General features: G+C 43.3%; 1 long non-coding RNA gene across 1 annotated transcript in view; it reads right to left on the bottom strand.

The window, feature by feature from the left end:
* The window catches only part of LOC130275356 (uncharacterized), a 33021-nt gene extending 12338 nt beyond the window's left edge, over positions 1 to 20683 (bottom strand). Inside the window, exons 1-3 of the long non-coding RNA XR_008844741.1 lie at positions 20553 to 20683; positions 17943 to 18044; positions 12712 to 12849 (exon numbers count right to left, since the gene is read on the bottom strand). This is a non-coding gene — a long non-coding RNA (uncharacterized LOC130275356). The remainder of the gene's footprint in view (positions 1 to 12711; positions 12850 to 17942; positions 18045 to 20552) is intronic.
* Positions 20684 to 21082: the final 399 nt, after the last annotated feature.

Raw genomic sequence — 21082 nt, 5'->3', positions numbered from 1 at the left:
TCTGACAGAGACTGGTAATTTTGCCCAGACTGCCATTTTCTTTTGCAATTTATTCACCAATGGCTTTAAATTGGTCTCTATGGGGGAAATGTATCAATGTTGGTGTAGGAAGACGTTTTTTGTAGATCATTTAGGTTGGTCTAAATTTGGTGCAATTGCACCAAATTTACCATACTTGTGCAAGGCACATGATAAATTTTGTGCAAAGTACTAAATCTCCACACAGTTCTATTTGTACACCTGAGCTGCATCTCACAATAGAAGTGGACACAGGGATTTTGTTCTATTGCTTTGAGGCTCGGATTCCATTGAGTTTTTTGTCCACCAGCAAAAACACCAGAAAAACTGTCCCAGCTTTTCCTGCGTTTTGTCAGTTTGTCTTGCATTTTTTTCTCGTGTTTTTGCCTGTGTGTGGAAACAGTCATTTTGTATCCTGTGGCAAGTTTTTCACTGCTTTCAGGGTACCACTCCATGGGTAGGATGCAGAGCGCCCGGTAAACAGAGTGTAAGGAGGTAAGGAGTGATGTATAGCATATACATAAACAGGTGCAGAGCATCACTACTTACCTCCTCCAACTGTATAGTATACAGGGGTGCAGAGTGTACCCATGTATACTATACAGGAGCCCAGCAAGGAAAGAATTAACCCACGCTGCTGCTGAGCAGTTCTGGGTTAAGTCGTTGTGTGTTATCCTGTATATACAGCTGTCTATAGATGCCTGTATATACAGGATACAGTAGGCAGACTTCAACAATTGGAGGCTCCCTATTTAGTAACACCCCAGGGAAGAGCACCAAAAATGTACTAACCTTTTTTTTCTTCTTTTCTTCTCATTTCATATACATGAATGCAGAGGACTATGTCAGATTCGGTGGGCTGCGACGATGACGGGCGTTTTTTTTAAATGGAAATAAAAAGGGTTAATGAGGCTGTGGGGGAGTGTTTTTTTTATTTAATTTTTTTTCTTCAATGTGTCGTTTTTTTATAATAGAATTTTCAGGCTTAGTAGTGGAAGCCGTCTTTTAGACAGAATCCATTACTAAGCTGGGGCTTAGCGTTAGCCCCAAAATAAGTTAGCGCTAACCCCCAATTATTATCCCAGTACCCACCGCCACAGGGATGCCGAGAAGAGCCGGTACCAACAGGCCCGGAGCATCAAAAATGGAGCTCCTGGGCCTAGGCAGTAGCAGACTGGTGATATTTAGGCTGGGGAGGGTCAGTAAGAATGGTCCTCGCCCACCCTGGTAATGTCAGGCTGTTGTTGCTTGGTTGGTATTTGGCTGATACTGAAAATAGGGGGAACCACACACTTTAATTTATTTATTCATTCATTCATTCATAAAAAAAAATGCATAGGGTTCCCCCTATTTCCAGTATCAGCCAGATACAAACCAAGCCGCAACAGCCTGACGTTACCAGGGTGAGTGAGAACCATTGTTACTGGCCCTTCCGAGCCGAAATAACGCCAGCCTGTTACCGCCTAGGCCAAGGAGCGCCATTTCTAACGCTCTGGGCCTGTTGGTACCAGCTCTTCCCATCACCTCTGTGGCAGTGGGTACCGGGGTAATAATTGGGGGTTAGCCATAGCTGTTTTTGGGGCTAATGCTAAACCCCAGCTTAGTAATGGATTCTGTCTACAAGATGGCTTCCACTACTAAACCTGAAAATTCAATAATATAAAACATGACACATTGAAAAAACAAAAATGTATTTAAAAAAAAAAAAACACCCCCCCACAGCCCTCATTAACCATTTTATTGAAATAAAAAAAATAAAAAAAATCATCATCGCAGTCAACTGAATCTGACGTAGTCCGCCGCATTCCCGTATCTGAAATGAAAAGAAAAGAAAAACAAGTAATATGGGATAGTACTTTATGCGCCCCCCCCCCCCCCCTGGGCAGAGTGCACATAATGCAGCGTGTTCCTAAACAGGGAGCCTCCAATTGTTGCTAAACTACAACTCCCATCATGGGGGCTGTAGTTAATTAATAGCTGCATTTATTAACTGTACAAGCCAGCTGCACATGCGGCTCCACTGCGGTCAGTGCCAACTCCTGTATAGAGCTGTCATAATTCATAATCCCCACCGACAGGAGGTCTGATTGGTTAATAGCTATTCACCAATCAGAGCTCCTGTCTCCCGGCGGTGGGGATTATGAAATGTGCTGTATACAGGGGCCGGCAGAGAGTGCAGTGGAGCCGCATGTGCCGCCGGCTTGTACAGTTAATAAACGCAGATCTCAGCGGGTCTCTGAGAATGACCAGGTGCAATCTGCACCTCAGCCCCTGAACTATAACTCCCATCATGGGCAGTCTGTCCATGATGGGAGTAGTAGTCCTAACTATCCCAAATAATCCTGCAGCCGGGGATGTGCAAATGCTGTCCCTCAGCGCTGCGGTACTACAATTACTCCCATCATGGGGCAGACTATCCCATGATGGAGTAGTTGTAGTTTAGCAGTATTGAGGGACGGCTCCTGCATCCCCAGCTGTCTCAGTAGAACATTTCCCTACATGTCCTTTTTGATGGTGTATTTTTGGGTTTAAAAAAAAAAAAAAAAAATAAAACGCATTTGCCCAAAAGAAGTGTCTTAGCAAAAAACACACACATGATAAATTAGTATCCACTGCAAAATGCTTTCCACAATACACAAAAAATAGAGTACTTGCTTTTTGCTCTATCAAAAAAGACGCACAAAAAGAGACGCAAATATTTGCGCTACATATAGAAGAGAAAAAGCTTCTACCACTAATGATGAATTCCCCCCTATACTATTAGGGTCAGTTGGGATTTTTACTCCAATATATTACATGGCCTCATTATCTTAAATAATTTTCAGTGGAACCCTCCCATCCGCTAAGCAAAAACCGATGGGCATTATAAAAGATTTCTGCCAATTAATTTCCAGACCTGATCGTGACCCAAACCTAGGTCACTACAGTAACCCCCCGACATGCGATGGCCCCGACATATGATCAAATTGACATATGAAGGCCTCTCAGAGTCCATCGCATGCTTTTATATGTCGGGGCCATCGCATTAACTGCTATCCGACAGCGCAAAATGCTAAAGCTGCTGTCGGATAGCAGTTTAAGCATCCCGGACAGGTTCACTTACCTATCCCTGAGAGCGGTGAGGACGCGGTCCGGAGCGGTGGGGACAGGTGAGTATAACTTCCTATACTTTACATTGCACGAATCCCTCAACATACGATGGTTTCGACAAACGATGGGTCGTTTGGAACGAATTACCATTGTATGTTGAGGGACCACTGTATTTGTAGATGGGGCATGGCAGCTGTCACGCCTCCTCCCATAGACTTGCATTGAGGGGGCAGGCGTGATGTCATGAGGAGCGGGGCTATGATGTCACATGCTCCCGGCGCCGGTTCTAAGCATTCGGAGCATATTGTTCCAACCGCTGAGCAGCAGAGTACCCCTTTAACTTCCTTTAACAGAATGGGAGAGTTCAAGAGGGTTACATCATGTGTCGTGACCCTAGGTAAATCTCCACCAAAAAATTCTATATTTCATAATCTGTAGATTTGTTTTCAGCCATGTATAGCTTAGAGAAAAATCTTCACAAATCCTAGCCACTTCATCTATATCCCCCATTAGATAGTTAGGTGCAGCCCCCCATATATAAACCTAGAATACATAAGTAATACCCTCACACACCACTATCATTACCACTGAAGACAATATAAGTTGAAACTGATTTAACCCCTTAAGGACCAGGCCATTTTATACCTTAAGGACCGGAGCGTTTTTTGCAATTCTGACCACTGTCACTAAACATTAATAACTCTGGAATGCTTTTAGTTATCATTCTGATTCAGAGATTGTTTTTTCGTGACATATTCTACTTTAACTTAGTGGTAACATTTTATGGTAACTTGCATCCTTTCTTGGTGAAAAATCCCAAAATTTGATGAAAAAAATGAAAATTTTGCATTTTTCTAACTTTGAAGCTCTCTGCTTGTAAGGAAAATGGATATTCAAAATATATTTTTTTGGGGTTCACATATACAATATGTCTACTTTATGTTTACATCATAAAATTTATGAGTTTTTACTTTTGGAAGACACCAGAGGGCTTCAAAGTTCAGCAGCAATTTTGAAATTTTTCACAAAATTTTCAAACTCACTATTTTTCAGGGACCAGTTCAGTTTTGAAGTGGATTTGAAGGGTCTTCATATTAGAAATACCCCATAAAAGACCCCATTATAAAAACTACACCCCCTAAAGTATTCAAAAAAACATTCAATAAGTGTATTAACCCTTTAGGTGTTTCACAGGAATAGCAGCAAAGTGAAGGAGAAAATTCAAAATCTTCATTTTTTACACTCGCATGTTCTTGTAGACCCAATTTTTGAATTTTTGCAAGGGATAAAAAGGAGAAAATTTTTACTTGTATTTGAAACCCAATTTCTCTTGAGTAAGGACATACCTCATATGTCTATGTTAATTGTTCAGCGGGCGCAGTAGAGGGCTCAGAAGGGAAGGAGCGACAAATCGTTTTTGGGGGGCATGCCGCATTTAGGAAGCCCCTATGGTGCCAGGACAGCAAAAAAAAAACACATGGCATACCATTTTGTAAACTAGACCCCTCAGGGAACGTAACAAGGGGTAAAGTGAACCTTAATACCCTACAGGTGATTCACGACTTTTACATATGTAAAAAAATATATATTTTTTTTACCTAAAATGCTTGGTTTCCCAAAAATTTTACATTTTTAAAAAGGGTAATAGCAGAAAATACCCCCCAAAATTTGAAGCCCAATTTCTCCCGATTCAGAAAACACCCCATATGGGGGTGAAAAGTGCTCTGCTGGCGCACTACAGGTCTCAGAAGAGAAGGAGTAACATTTGGCTTTTTGAAAGCAAATTTTGCTCTGGGGGCATGCCGCATTTAGGAAGCCCCTATGGTGCCAGAACAGCAAAAAAAAAAAAAAAACACATGGCATACCATTTTGGAAACTAGACCCCTCGGGGAACATAAGGGGTAATGTGAACCTTAATACCCTACAGGTGTTTCACGACTTTTGCATATGTAAAAAAATATATATTTTTTTTACCTAAAATGCTTGGTTTCCCAAAATTTTTACATTTTTTAAAAGGGTAATGGGAGAAATTTGGCTTCAAATTTTGGGGGGTATTTTCTGCTGAGTACGGCGATACCCCATATGTGGCCCTAAACTGTTGCCTTGAAATACGACAGGGCTCCAAAGTGAGAGCACCATGCGCATTTGAGGCCTAAATTAGGGACTTGCATAGGGGTGGACATAGGGGTATTCTACGCCAGTGATTCCCAAACAGGGTGCCTCCAGCTGTTTTAAAACTCCCAGCATGCTTGGACAGTCAACGGCTATCTGGCAATACTGGGAGTAGTTGTTTTGCAACAGCTGGAGGCTCCGTTTTGGAAACAGTGGCGTACCAGACGTTTTTCATTTTTATTGGAGAGGGGGGTTGTATAGGGGTATGTGTATATGTAGTGTTTTTTACTTTTTATTTTATTTTGTGTTAGTGTAGTGTAGCGTTTTTAGGGTACAGTCGCACGGGCAAAACTACAACTCCCAGCATGTACGGTCTATCAGTGCATGCTGGGAGTTGTAGTTTTGCAACCGCTGGAGGCTCCGTTTTGGAAACAGTGTCGTACCAGACGTTTTTCATTTTTATTGGGGAGGGGAGGGGGGCTGTGTAGGGGTATGTGTATATGTAGTGTTTTTTACTTTTTATTTTATTGTGTTAGTGTAGTGTTTTTAGGGTACAGTCACATGGGCGGGGGGTTCACAGTAGTTTCTCGCTGGCAGTTTGAGCTGCGGCAGAAATTTTGCCGCACCTCAAACTTGCAGCCGGATACTTACTGTAATCCTCCGCCCATGTGAGTGTACCCTGTACGTTCACATTGGGGGGGGGGGGTGGGGGGAACATCCAGCTGTTGCAAAACTACAACTCCCAGCATGTACGGTCTATCAGTGCATGCTGGGAGTTGTAGTTTTGCAACAGCTGGAGGCACACTGGTTGTGAAACACCGAGTTTGGTAACAAACTCAGTGTTTTGCAACCAGTGTGCCTTCAGCTGTTGCAAAAGCTACAACCCCCAGCATGTACGGACAGCGGAAGGGCATGCTGGGGATTGTAGTTATGCAACAGCTGGAGACACACTGGTTTGCTACTTAACTCAGCGTGCCTTCAGCTGTTGCAAAACTACAACTCTCAGCAGTCACCGACAGCCAACGGGCATGCTGGGAGTTGTAGTTATGCAACCACCAGATGCACCACTACAACTCCCAGCATGCACTTTAGCTGATTGTGCAAGCTGGGAGTTGTAGTTACACAACAGCTGAAGGTACACTTTTCCATAGAAAGAATGTGCCTCCAGCTGTTGCAAAACTACAAGTCCCAGCATGCCCATAAGGGCATGCTGGGAGTTGTGGTGGTCTGCCTCCTGCTGTTGCATAACTACAGCTCCCAGCATGCCCTTTTTGCATGCTGGGAGCTGTTGCTAAGCAACAGCAGGAGGCTGTCACTCACCTCCAACGATCCTCGCTACAGGTCAGTCCCTCGTCGTCTCCGCCGCCGCCGCTGCTCCTGGGGCCCCGATCCCAACAGGGGCACCGGGGATCGGGGTCCCCAGCACCCGGGGTGCACGTCCCGCACCCGCTCACGTCCTCCGGAAGAGGGGCGGAGCGGGTTGCGGGAGTGACACCCGCAGCAGGCGCCCTGATTGGTCGGCCGGTAATCCGGCCGAGGAATCAGGGCGATCGTGAGGTGGCACCAGTGCCACCTCACCCCTGCTGCCTCTGGCTGTTCGGGGCCGTCTCTGACGGCCCCGATCAGCCAATAATTCCGGGTCACTGGAGACCCGATTGACCCGGAATCCGCCGCAGATCGCTGGACTGAATTGTCCAGCGATCTGCGGCCATCGCCGACATGGGGGGTCATAATGACCCCCCTGGGCGATATGCCCCGATGCCTGCTGAACGATTTCAGCAGGCATCGGGGACCGGCTCCGCTCCAGATGGTTGCGGGGGGCCGGTAAAACACATGTGTCCTTAAGGGGTTAAAGGGGTATTCAAGGCAAAAAAAATTTTTTTTTATATATCAACTGGCTTCGGAAAGTTAAACAGATTTGTAAATTACTTCTATTAAAAAATCTTAATCCTTCCAATAGTTATTAGCTTCTGAAGTTGAGTTGCTGTTTTCTGTCTAACTGCTTTCTGATGACTCACGTCCCGGGAGCTGTCCAGCTCCTATGTGGATATTCTCCCATCATGCACAGCTGACGTGACATCATCATTGATCAGTTAGACAGAAAACTTCAGAAGCTTATAACTATTGGAAAGATTAAGATTTTTTAATAGAAGTAATTTACAAATCTGTTTAACTTTCCGGAGTCAGTTGATATATAAAAAAAAGTTTTTGCCTGGAATACCCCTTTAACGTATTCCAATGTATTATGCCCACATGCTTATCTGTAGTAAGGGTACGTTCACACAAGCCGATCCCTATCGCATAATACGTTGTGGATCCGCCACTGAAGGACCCCTGTATGCTGCCTTTACAGGTGCCTGCTCGGAGCGGCAATACGCCACTACAAACAGACACACTGAAACAATGTGCAAGTCGCTGCAAATGCGCGGTGTACACGCACACATGGCGGCCGCTCCCCCTGCTCTATGAGTTAGGCCAAGAGCTACCACGATGTGCGAGTATATCACACGTCGCAGTGTGTCTGTTTGTAGTGGTGTATTTCCGCTCCGAGCAGGCACCTGTAAAGGCAGCATACAGCGGTCCTTCAGCGGCGGATCCGCAGCGTAATACGTGCTGGGGATCCGCTCGTGTGAACCTACCCTTGGGCTGCATTCACACACACACACGAGATCCTCTGCAGATTTTACAAGGCAATCGCTTTATTCACATGTCAATAAAAATACATGAGAATTCTGTTGTGGATTTTGGTGTGGAAACATTGCAGATGTGCATATCCAACATGTGTGAACAGACCAAACCCTGAGCAGCAAAGTGCATGAGATTTAATAAAATCCCAGATACACACTGTGGTAATAAAATAAATGAAATCATGTGGAAATTCACCGGTTGTGCAAATTTTGCACACTGCAGATTTATTGCAGATTTTTCCTACTGATTTCAATTGGAAAGTCAAATGGGGCGATCAAAACCTGTCCAGGGGAAGTTGCTGAGTTGCCCATAGCAACCAATCAGATCGCTTCTTTCATTTTTCACAGGCCTCTTTAAAAATGAAAGAAGCGATCTGATTGGTTGCTACGGGCAACTCAGCAACTTTTCCTCTGTACAGGTTTTGATAAATCGCCCCCAAAATGTGCAATAAATCAGCAGGGTTGTGGATCTGCCGCAGCATCTACAACTGGGATTTTTAAATCACCCTGCGGGAGATGTATCAAAACCTGTGTAGAGGAAGAGCGGTGCAGTTGCCCATAGCAACCAATCTGATCTCTACTTTCATTTTTCACAGGACTCTTTAAAAATGAAAGAAGTGTTCTGATTGGTTGCTATGACCAACTGCACCGCTCTTCCTCTACACAGGATTTGATATACCTCCCCCGCTGAGTCCATTCATATCTGCTGATCACCGCTGAACTCTGTTGGAAAGCAGCGTGAGCCGTGTTTGGATCCACAATAAGTATGGATGTTACTAAAGCTTTTCTGAGTAGATTTTGTTGGGTTTGTTGTGTCGCATGTGTCCTGCGCCAGAATTTATGACAAAAATACTCAAAAAAAGCTACTAACTCTCCACTTTACAAAAGGGGTGTGGTCATCTGGGAACAGGGGTGTGTGTGTCCCCCCCAAAAAAACATAAAATACATTTTGTACAGAAACCTACAAATGTACTAATGTTTCCACATAAAATGTGGTGGATTTGAGCTCTGGAAAACCCAACAGCTCAGAGCAGGCGTAAAAAGAGCAAAATATTGGGGAAAAAAAATCACTAAAATACATGATACAATAGTAAATACCATGGAAAAATACCTGTTGAAAACAAAAACCTGTAGAGAATACAACACTTCATGTTTTGGTAAAAATGAGGGCGTCTATATCTATAGGGAATTAGGGTTGCAAAAAAATACCGGCCATGGTAATTTGCATAATTAATTATATATTTCCTATAACTTTTCCTATCATTTTTTGCGCCCAGATCTGTAGTTTTGAACAATGTGGCTTTTTAATCGCTTTTTTTAAAAAAAACAACATTTGGGAGTTGCAGTTAGTTACTAACTACAACTCCCATGTCCTGATACAGCCTGTGGCTCAGCAGCTGCCCCAATGAAAACTACAACTCCCAGCATGTTGCACTATATAGTAGTATATTGTATAGGTCAATGTTTCCCAACCAGGGTTGCCTCCAGCTGTTGCAAAACTACAACTCCCAGCATGCCTGGACAAAGGCTGTCTGGGCATGTTGGTAATTGTAGCTAAGCAACAGCTGAAGGATCTCTGGTCGGGGAACACTGGTATAGTATATGGTGCAACATCCCGGGAGTTGGAGGATTGGTTCGATTAATACCGCCCATTGCATTGCAGGTGTTTTTTAATATAAAAATACCGGCAATGCCAGCAGGTTGGCCAAAATTCCGGCTGTGTCGGTAAAATGCCGACCAGATGGCAACCCTATATGGAATCTATACAGCTCCATGAGCAGAGAGGGGCAGATACGAATAGCACTCCCTTTCTTTTAGTGATCGTGGGGACCTCAACTTATTAAAACTTTAGGTACCTTTTAAACCGTCCCTCTAATGAAAATGTGACAAATGACGCAGCACTGTGCACGCAGCACTGTGTCGTTTTTCAAGTTGATGTGTATTTCAAATACGTTGCCTAAACTGTGCACCAAGGCGCCATTCTCTGCGCCACATATCACTATTTATATGGGACTGAACCTCCCGATACGTCCCCATTGCAGTAGTCTGCGGTGCCATACCCAGCGTAATGCTATTCTAAGGCGCTGATTCTTGGGTGAGATGGCTGCTAGAGAGACTAGGTGGGAAGCTCCATCCCATAATGAAGGCGGCAATAGGATCTTTGGCTTCAAGGGAACCCGGTTCACGGCGCTGATCGACCAGACAAGTAGATAGACTAAAAAAAAGGTTTATTGACCAGAATGCAACGCGTTTCGCTGCGCATGCGCAGCGAAACACGTTGAATTCTGGTCAATAAACCTTTTTTTAGTCTACCTACTTGTCTGGTCGATCAGCGCCGTGAGCCGGGTTCCCTTGAAGCCAAAGATCCTATTGCCGCATTTGCTCCGGAGGGCAGCAGACGACCTACCTTGTATACCTTTTCCATTGTTGTGGAAGTGCTTACACAACCACCCAGGGTGAGCAATAGCGTTGAGCGGCATAGGCCATATTCAAATTCACGATATTTCGCGAATATATGGACGAATCCATTGTCATATATTTGCATATTCGTAATATTCGTGTTTTATATTCGCATATGCGAAAATGTGCGTATGCAAAAATTTCCATATGCTAAATTAGCATATACAAAAACTAGTATAAGCGAAAATTCGCATATGCGAAAATTCGCACGCCAGTCTCACACAGTAGTATTAGAGCCTTCTTTACACCACACAAGCTGGAAGCAGAGAGGGATGATCACTGGAAAAAAAAAAAAAAAAAACACGAATATTCGTAATTACGAATATAACGTGCTATATTCGCGAATATGCGATATTCGCGAATAAAATTCACATTGCGAATATTCGCGAGCAACACTAGTGAGCAACCAATTCATATACTAAACTCACACGTTGGGGCCAAACAATACTGTTCTATGGAGCGCTTATTTCCCTTTTCCTATAATGAAGGCGGAACAATCTAGGGTTTAGGCGCCGATTTTTTTTTAAATACATGTCAATTTTAAAAGTGTTGCATAGTAGTAATTTTTCTGAAAATTTACTACGTCATTAGAGGTTCGCGTTACTCATTACATATACATTACATGTCACACACACATATACAGTATGTATATCACACTCATAGTACAGTACATTCATATTCACTTAAAAATACAAAAAAATTCCATACTTGACCGCCATCCTATGTGTTATAAATTGTTATCAAGTACATGGGAGGGGGGAAATCACAGTTAAAAGGGGTTATCCATGAAAAAAATGTTTTTTTAAATATCAACTGGTTTCAGAAAGTTAAACAGATTTGTAAATTACTTCTATTAAAAAACATAATCCTTTCAGTACTTATGAGCTTCTGAAGTTAAGGTTGTTCTTTTCTACGTGTCTCGGGAACCGCCCAGTTTAGAAGCAAATCCCCATGGGAACCTCCCAGTTTAGAAGAGGTTTGCTGAGACACATGTCATCAGAGATTACTTAGACAGAAAAGAACAACCTGGATAACCCTTCATTTTTTTAGGGGCTGTGCCTATTGCAGTCCATAGGATACATCTGGTACCTCTGTAAAATATGGCACATAGGCAGTTACAGCATATTAATCAGTGCAGCACATGTACGGAGATATACAGTGGTCCCTCTAGTTACAATATTAATTGGTTCTGGGATGACCATTGTATGTTGAAACCATTGTATGTTGAGACCAGAACTCTATGGAAACCTGGTAATTGGTTCTAAAGGCACCAAAATGTCATAAAAAAAAATAGGAAAAAGTGAAGATTAAAGAAAAATAAGACTATAACTAATATAGATAAAAGCAAATCCTTATATATAAAAGTAATAAAGATCTGCTGGGAGCTGTAAATCACTGTCTATGTCAGTGTTTCCCAAGCAGGGAGCCTCCAGCTGTTGCAAAACTAAAACTCCCAGCATGCCCGGAAAGCAAAAGGCTGTCCGGGCATGCTGGGTGTTGAAGTTTTGCAACAGCTGGGGCACCCTGCTCGGGAAACACTGGTCTATGTAGAGGACAGGAGCTTCTTCTTGGTCCTGAACAGTACACGCAATGTCCTAAAAAAGTAACATGGAGCCGCCCTCACCTGGTGTCCAAAGGAGCAGCTAACCCTGGTACAGGTAAAGAGAACAGAACATGTAATACCTCCCTGTACTGTAGGAGGCGCTACCAGACACCAGTCAGTGCATACACTTCAGTAATACAGGTAAAGAGTACAGAACATGTGATACCTCCCTATACTGTATGGGGTGCTACCAGACACCAGTCAGTGCATACACTTCAGTAATACAGGGGTTTTACCAGTGAATGCCCATTCTGATTGGTCGGTTCTTTCAGCCATTGACAGGTATCACAGATCTGCACTGTCCGTAGCATTGTATGTTGAGTCTGGATTCAACTTACAATGGTCCAGAAAAGACCATTGTATGTTTAGGCCATTGTAAGTTGAGGGATCACTACTGTAGTTCCAAACAATCCTGGCCTTCAGAACATATATAGTCCTTCTCAAAGATCTCCATATACCAATAGACACATATATCTTGTACATTCACGGGTCATTTGAATCACATGGGCAATAGACCATTCATCTGCACTGCGTTTTAAAATTATTAGATTTAGTGCACATTTATATTATAACCAGCAAGGAACAGTCCTGTAGCAATTTAGTATCTCGAAAAATGCCACACTGATAAAATCTGTTTGCTGATTTTTAGATCTAGTGCACATTTAAATTATGATCGGCAGAAAAAAGTCCTGTATCCAGTATATGTAGTGCAGGTTAGTGTCCTATAAAATTGCCACACACCTGGTATCCTGAGCTGGCTTCCACGTTCTTTAATCAAGCCATGGCGGTATCACTGTTCGCTGGATGCGTGTCAGTTCAGATCCTGCGTCATCGGTCGCCATCAGTGCTGCACCGGCGTCACGCTACAATGGAGCCGACCTAATGAGAAATACAAGGAATAAAACAAGCTGTACCAACAAGATTCCTGATGATCTTTACCATGAGAAACGCATTGAATCGAAAGAATTTCAAGAAATTGATACAATTGAAATATAATTTCTCCTTTGGGCGGTTTACAAGCATTGTGAAGGGACTGAGACAATATTTCTCATGTTTATAATAATTATTGACATACCAGGAGAATAATATTTACTGTGCTACACACAGATTAGTGCAATATACACATAGGTATAATCCACACATACATATAGGTATATCACACATACAGTCAGGGCTGCCATCAGAACTTTTGGGGCCCCCTACACAGCTCAGGCCTGGGCCCCCTGGACACCCCTCACAGTACCGCCAATTGCACATATCGCATTGCGCGTCCTACGACGTATAACATGATACCAGTATCAGCATTACAAATTGGGCTGCTATCCCCATGAATTCTCCCCCTTGATCAACCTCCTGTGCCATTTCAACCACTCCCCAATGTGCTATATCATTTGCCACCCCCTGATCCTCCCCATGCCACTTTATTCCCCCCCCGATCCCACCCCCTGCCACTTTATTCCCCCACTCTGATCCCACCCCCTGCCACTTTATTCCCCCCCCCACTCTGATCCCACCCCCTGCCACTTTATTCCCCCCCTCTGATCCCACCCCCTGCCACTTTATTCCCCCCCTCTGATCCCACCCCCTGCCACTTTATTCCCCCCGATCCCCCACTGATCCCCCCTGCCACTTTATTCAGAGATAATGGGGAAGAATGATCAGATCCTGTGCAGAGGGAAAGTGGAGCAGTTGTAGATCACTTCTTTATTTTTTCAGATGCCTTTTAAAAAAAAAAAAAAAAAAAAAATCTGGTTGCTATGGACAACTGCTCCACTTTCCCTCTGCACAGGATTTGATAAATCTCCCCCATTATCTGTGAATTTCATGTGTGTTATGGCCTCTGTGATTACTTGAGGTTTTCTTCTGATGCCTCAAATACATGTTTATAATTTGGTTGGTGTTAACAAAATAAACTTTTAGCCATATGTGGACCTTTTTTTCGTTTTGTGTAGGTACTTTGTTTGGGAGTTTTACCCTTACAGTTACAGTCAGATATTGTGGCAGCAGTGGTGGGCGGTCACAAGGGGCGCCGTCATGATTGTGACAGCTGAGACCATGATATTTATACCACTTGTGTATTACAGCCAGAATACTTTTCATTTTCACCTTTCAGACCTATATGAGGCTTGTTGCTTTTTGTGCCACCAATTTTACTTTGTAATGGCATCAATCACGCTACCATGAAATACACAGTAAAAACAAAAAAAAGCCATTTTGCAACTTTTGGGGGCTTCCGTTTATACAAAAAGTAGTATACTTAAAATCCTCCTCTTCTGACCCCTATAACTTTAGCATTTTTCCATATACTGGGCTCATCTTTTGCGCTTTGATCTGTAGTTTTTACTGGTACCATTTTTGTTTTGATGCGACTTTTCGATCGCTTTTTTTAAATTTCTTTTTATGGTATATGAAATTACTAAAAATTAGCAATTGTGGAGTTTGGTATTTTTTAACAATTATGCCATTGACCGTGTGGGATAATTAACATTATATTGGAATAGTTTGGACATTTATTTATTGATTCTTAAATCAATAAATTTGGTGTTAAACGCAGTGTGTGGGAATTATATAGTGCAGTGTTTTCCAAACAATGTATCTCCAGCTGTTGGCTTTCTGGGCATTCTGGGAGTTGTAGTTTTGTAACAGCTGGAGGCACACTGTTTGGAAAACACAGACCTAGTAATTTGTGTGCGAGTATGTAGTATAGGTTACCTTCACAGGATACACATTCCCCTATACAGGTAATTCTTCCTGGGCCTCCATTGCATAGTAGTCAGGCTCCTCCCACCCATGTGACTGATCACATGGTAATGACATCACCAAAGGTCCTCTGCCTCCCATACACAGCCCGATGTTCGGCAGTTATCGCTCCATTGTGCTGCTGTCCTCTGTAAGAGCCTTATCCAGGGAGGAGAGGACAGATGGCAGGAAGTATTTTGCAGCTGTCAGTGAAAGCAGGAGACTGCAGCTTAAACAGCAGTATTCTGTGCTGGGGCTGCTGCAGGGGGGTGCAGCAGGGGCCCGGGCCCCCCTGGGAGATGGGGCCCCTTACTGGAGTACTGGCTGTACCCCCCTGATGGCGGCCCTGCATACAGTACAAATACATATAGGTATATTCCACACATACATATAGGTATATTCCATACATACAGGTATATTCCACACATACAGTACACATACATATAGGTATATTCCACACATACATATAACACACATACATATAGGTATATTCCACACATACATATAGGTATATTCCATACATACAGGTATATTCCACACATACAGGTATATTCCATACATACAGTACACATACATATAGGTATATTCCACACATACATATAACATACATACATATAGGTATATTCCACACATACAGTACACATACATATAGGTATATTCCACACATACATATAGGTATATTCCATACATACATATAACATACATACATATAGGTATATTCCATACATACAGTACACATACATATAACATACATATAGGTATATTCCACACATACAGTACACATACATATAGGTATATTCCACACATACAGTACACGTACATATTATACACATACATATAGGTATAGTCCACACATACAGTACACGTACATATTATACACATACATATAGGTATATTCCATACATACAGTACACATACATATTACACACATACATATAGGTATATTCCATACATACAGTACACATACATAATACACACATACAGTACACATACATATAGGTATATTCCATACATACAGTACACATACAGGTATATTCCATACATACAGGTATATTCCATACATACAGGTATATTACACACATACATAATATACACATTGAGGGAGATTTATCAAAGCCTGTCCGGAGGATAAGTTGCCCAGAGCAACCAATCAGATCGCTTCTTTCATTTTGCAGAGGACTTGTTAAAAATGAAAGAAGTGATCTGATTGGTTGCTATGGGCAACTCAGCAACTTTTCCTCTGGATGGGTTTTGATAAATCTCCCCCATACAGTACACATACATATAGGTATATTCCACACATGCAGTACACATACATAATACACACATACAGTACACATACATATAGGTATATTCCACACATACATATAACACACATACATATAGGTATATTCCACACATACATGTAGGTATATTCCACACATACAGTACACATACATACCACACATGGGTATATTCTATACATACAGTACACATACATATAGGTATATTCCACACATACATATAACACACATACATATAGGTATATTCCACACATACAGTACACATACATATTCCACACATACATATAGGTATATTCCACACATACAGGTATATTCCATACATACAGGTATATTCCACACATACATATAGGTATATTCCACACATACAGTACACATACATATTCCACACATACATATAGGTATATTCCACACATACATATAACACACATACACATAGTTATATTCCACACATACAGGTATATTCCACACATACATATAGGTATATTACACACGGTACATCACACACATACAGTACCCATACATATATGTATATTCCACACATACATATATTTCATACATACAATACACCTACATAATACATATATGGGGGAGATTTATCAAAACCTGTCCAGAGGCAAAGTTGCCGAGTTGCCCATAGCAACCAATCAGATCGCTGCTTTCATTTTTCACAGGACTTTTCAGAAATTAAAGCAGCGATCCGATTGGTTGCTATGGGCAACTCAGCAACTTTTCCTCTAGACAGGTTTTGATATATCTCCCCCATACAGTACACATACATATAGGTATATTCCACACATGCAGTACACATACATAAATATAGGTATATAACACACATACATATAGGTATATTCCACACATACAGTACACATACATATAGGTATATTCCACACATGCAGTACACATACATAAATATAGGTATATAACACACATACATATAGGTATATAACACACATACATATAGGTATATTCCATACAGACAGGTGTATTCCACACATACAGTACCCATATATACTAGGGCTGCACGATATATCGCAAAAGCAATTGAACGGTGATTTTTGCGATATAGTGCTACGGCCCCCCCGGAAAAACTTGCAATTATCTGCTCAGGCTCACGTGTGCTGCTGCAGGGGGGGCCGGCCAGAGCAGTAAAAAACAATTTAACCCCTTAAGGACCCATAAATTACCGGTACGTCATGTGTCTGCTCCCGTTCATAGCGGGTCGAGCCCGGCCTCTAACAATGGCCGGGACCCATGGCTAATAGCACGCAGCATTGATCGCGGTGCCGCGCACTAATAACCCTTTAGACGTGGCGATCAAAGTTGAACGCCACGTCTAAAGTGAAAGTAAATCACTGCCGGTTAGCTCAGGGGGCTGTTCGGAATGTCCACGGCAAAATTGTGGCATCCCGAACAGCTGTGACACAGCAGGAGAGTCCCTTACCTTGCCTCCTGGTTTCCGATTGCCGAATGACTGCTCCGTGCCTGAGATCCAGGCATGAGCAGTCAAGCTGCAGAATCATTCATCAATGGTTTCCTATGAGAAACCACTGATCAATGCGCTGTGGAATCTGTAGGCGCTATATAAATAAATAAAATAAATGGTGTGTGCAGTGTTATAGGTCCCTATGTGAGCTATAACATTGCAAAAAAAAAGTAAAAAAAAAAAAAAGTGAAGAAAGATCATTTAACCCCTCCCCTAATAAAAGTTTAAATCACCCCCCTTTTCCCTTAAAAAAAAATAAAAATATTTATGCTCAGGCTCCATACATGTACTAGTGACAGGAAAGCTTGCCTACATACCTATACAAGATCTTACCCTAGCATAGCGGTCTGAGTTGTGCCATAACCGAGCAATTAGGGCACGCCTATAGAGGGAAAAAAGCAACCATGCTAAGATAAATACAATTCCTGAAATAACACATCCTACACCCAACATTAATCTTCACATACCCGAAGTAGACTATTCCTTGTGTGCTGAAAGAGTAGCCCCGACCAACTAGTGAATACTAGAGGTGATAACCATACCTTGGCAACTGTGGTAGTAACGTCCATCTGTAAAGTAAAGACCTGAGAATGATAACATGCCCTGCCAAATATACTAACATGAACTCTACCTATTACCATCTCTACTTGTGACATTACTTCAAATGGACATGAAAAGGCTAACTTCATGGCAGGTCTGACAAGCACCAATCCCCTGCTATTTAAGAGGCAAAAACTAAACTGACAGGTAAATGACAATAATGACCTATCTACCTCATAGACCGTGTGGGTCATGTCGCCTGACAAGGTTCACAAAGGCACCTTACCTGATTTTTTTATTTTCTTGACCCACAGATCTCAACTATAACTCGCTGTGCTGCATCCTACTTCACCAAAACCGTACCCGGGGCGTGACCCGGCTAAACCTGTGCCGTAGTGTGCGTACTAATGGCACAACCCCCGTGGCCGACCCATCGCGCCACAGTGCATGCCACCAGACAGGTCGTCACCAGTGAGGAGCTAAGAATCTCTGAGACATCCAAAAATTAGCATGAGCAATAACGCACCTGCACTCCCAGTGCTGACAACTGGCCGCGGCCTGCACCACTGCCTTCTGACCTTTGAACCAACTATACCAAAACATAGTTGGTTTTTTTTTGCGCTCTGAGAACGTGTCAGTAACGCAACTAACAGTAACTCGACTGCTCTGAAGATGAGTCAGTAGCCAGCCGTGAGTCGTGCGTTTGCTCTGAGGACGGGTCAGTAACAATATGACTTTATAAATTTCAATGTAAAACTGCTTGGGAGAGGAGTTCGGAACTGACCAGTGAGTTGCTCCGAAGACGTGTCAGTAACAACATGGTCCTATTAATCGGTACTAGACTGCTCTGAAGACGAGTCAGTAGACAGCTGGGAGTTGTGTGTTTGCTCTGAGGATGTGTCAGTAATAATGACTAAGTTTAATGAAAAACCGCTCAGGAGAGAAGTTCGGAACTGACCAGTGAGTTGCTCCGAAGACGTGTCAGTAACAACATGGTCCTATTAATCGGTACTAGACTGCTCTGAAGACGAGTCAGTAGACAGCTGGGAGTTGTGTGTTTGCTCTGAGGATGTGTCAGTAATAATGACTAACTTTAATGAAAAAACGCTCAGGGGAGAAGTTCGGAACTGACCAGCGAGTTGCTCTGAAGACGTGTCAGTAAAAACATGGTCCTATGAATCGGTACTAGACTGCTCTAAAGACGAGTCAGTAGACAGTCAGATAACATGCATTGCTCTGAAGATGTGTCAGTAACAAGCTTGTATTCTATCAGTAAAATAGACTGCTCTGAAGAGGAGTCAGTAGTAAGCCGTTGTGGCACCTTGAAGACGAGTCAGTAACAAGTGATGATGCCCTGAACCCCAGACCGCTCTGAAGATGAGTCAGTAGACAGTCTAAACTGGTGACACGTTGCGCTGAGGACGTGTCAGTAACAACATGTCCGGCCAGTAAGCCCACCCCTTATTTTAATTTTTTTTAAAATTTTTGTTAATATATATAAATATATATATATATATAATTTATTTTTTTTTATTTTTTTTCTGCAAGTGCTACCAATTTGCAGTGCGGAGGTGTGGACATGCGGGAAACTAACATAACAAGCATGACAGTAACATTTACAATGTGACCAAGCAACAGGCTAATGCCTGCTATGACCCCTTAGACCCCTGAACCTGGTTGCTCAGCAAAGCTTCAGTGGGGTTACCCGAGAACTGCCCCCGAACTTCCTTCCTGGGGGTGCCTGGGCCCTAAGGGTTTAACAGACTCGAGACATGTGACCAACTGTTTACCCGTGGCGGTGTTCTGGGACATAACGTCAGTACCGCTTGTGTGACTGCAGCGTGAAGTACCTGGGCAAGAAGGAGTTAACCGGGTGAAATGAGTGGTATGTACTGATTATGTGTATGACCATGGTGCTGTACACTGTTGCTATAGGGTCCTGCATAAGTCGCCACCATTGCATGTACACAGCAGAACAGTATGTCACTCACCGTGGCTGCCTGGTACCACAGTCGGTAACGAAGCACGTCGCTGCTTGAGCCTTGCCCGGCTCGCACGAGCCACGGCGTGAGGTATCTAACTCCTCCCCTGAAGCCACGCCCCCCCGCAAAGAAAGCCGGACGCCGTCCAGCCTCCCCAGCCAGGAGCGCGACTGCTGGGTGTGTACACGAGCTGAGTGGCATCTCCGCTCCCCCACCATGCCACCAGCGCCACAGGCAGGGAGTCGGGGAACGCCACAGCCACCCAATACGCTTGGAGCACCCAGGGGCCCTGTGAGAAGTAAGTGCACGCCAGGAGCCAGAAAACAAGCACAAGGCCCCGTGAGTACCCGCCCTGATGTGACGCGTAGCGTGACCCCCCGCTGCTGCAAGCGAGTAAAGCCCGCAATGGGGGGGGAAGACACTGATCACAACAGAACTGGCACAATTAGGAGTGAAATGAGAGGGATGAGAGCAGAGCAGGGACACCTTGGGGACAGCGGCTGGCACGGCAGCCAGTGACATGTAGACAACATAGCAGGGCCGAGAGGCTCTTACCTGACAAAAGCTATGAGCAGTATAATGCTGTAAACATGCTATGAGCGCATGGCCACAACCGCACGAAACATGACACTGTGAGAACCGTATGAAACCGGTGAACGTGTGAACAACAAAACCATGACCGTGTGACCAATATAACTGCCATGAGCATATGAACCCTGCGTGTATGAATGCGGTGAACATGTGAACAACTTAAGAACCGTGAGCGTGTGACCACTATAACTGCCATGAGTGTATGAACGCAATAGGCAGTATACTGCCGTAACCAGTATGAATTGTAATAGTGAAACAGTATGGGAGTTGTAATAGTGAAACAGCTGGAGGCACCCTGTGTAGATAAACTATAAGTTAGTGCCATGCGGCGCTACCCCATTCCTTCTGTCAAAGCCCCCCATACCCCGTTATTATATTGTAACGAGACCATCTGCAGAGCATAGCACCATAACTATATATCATGTATACTATATTGTAACGAGACCATCTGCAGAGCACTGCACTATACTGTTACATTGTAACGAGATCCTTTG

This window comes from Hyla sarda, chromosome 6 (assembly GCF_029499605.1).
Source record: "Hyla sarda isolate aHylSar1 chromosome 6, aHylSar1.hap1, whole genome shotgun sequence".
NCBI lineage: Eukaryota > Metazoa > Chordata > Amphibia > Anura > Hylidae > Hyla > Hyla sarda.
The sequence above is the reverse complement of the archived record's forward strand: the minus strand, read 5'-3'. Positions and strand labels throughout refer to the sequence as shown.